Here is a 772-nt window from a genome sequence, read left to right as displayed (position 1 = left end):
TTTTACAACATCTGGACATCCTAAAAGGAGGAGCCAAGAGGAAGAAAAAGAAAAAATTTTAAATAATAATTAACCAACAAAATAGAAAGAAAGGAAAGGCAGGAGGCCTGAGAGGAACCAGAGAGTTGTTCTTCTAAAACAAAAAAATGAAAAAGAAAAAAAAAAAAAGGTAGGTCTGAGAGACCCCTGGCCTCCAGATGATCTGGACATCAATGAGAAGGGCGTCGAGGCAGAATGCCAAAGCAAGTCTTCCCAACGGTGCAAATAAATTATAATAAATATGTTATACTTTAAAATATATGTGTTCTTAAATAATTCAGTGTTTTTTCTGATTCTGAGTTTTTTAAGCAATGTCTTTAACTGCTCTAAAGTCATTTACCAAAGATAAATATCGTGCTTTCATTAAATAGTTTTCCTTGTTTTTTTTCTCTATCATTACAATTAAAAGTCCTACAAAATATGCAAATTTATTTACAGAAAAACAGAGCCGGCATCATTTAAACATCCCTGTTTTTCAAAATTCCTTGTAAACAGTTTCAGAAATTCTTCAAAGATTGTTTATTTTTCTCTCTCTTGTTTAAGGTTTTTGTGTGTGTGTGTGTTGTTAGTTGTTTTAAGATGAAAGTTCCCAGGTCTCCCTTGCCCGGAAAGTCTCTGGAGCAAGCATGGAAGGCGAGTGAAGCGGAAGGTGTCGAGGGCTTGCGGAGAGCGGGCGAGCGCGCAGCTCCCGGAGCGAAGCGAGGCGAGGGCGGCTACGGCAGGCCTTCCTGCT

The sequence above is a fragment of the Pteropus alecto genome, unplaced genomic scaffold (assembly GCF_000325575.1).
Source record: "Pteropus alecto unplaced genomic scaffold, ASM32557v1 scaffold146, whole genome shotgun sequence".
Taxonomy (NCBI): domain Eukaryota; kingdom Metazoa; phylum Chordata; class Mammalia; order Chiroptera; family Pteropodidae; genus Pteropus; species Pteropus alecto.
This window is presented reverse-complemented; position numbering follows the sequence as displayed.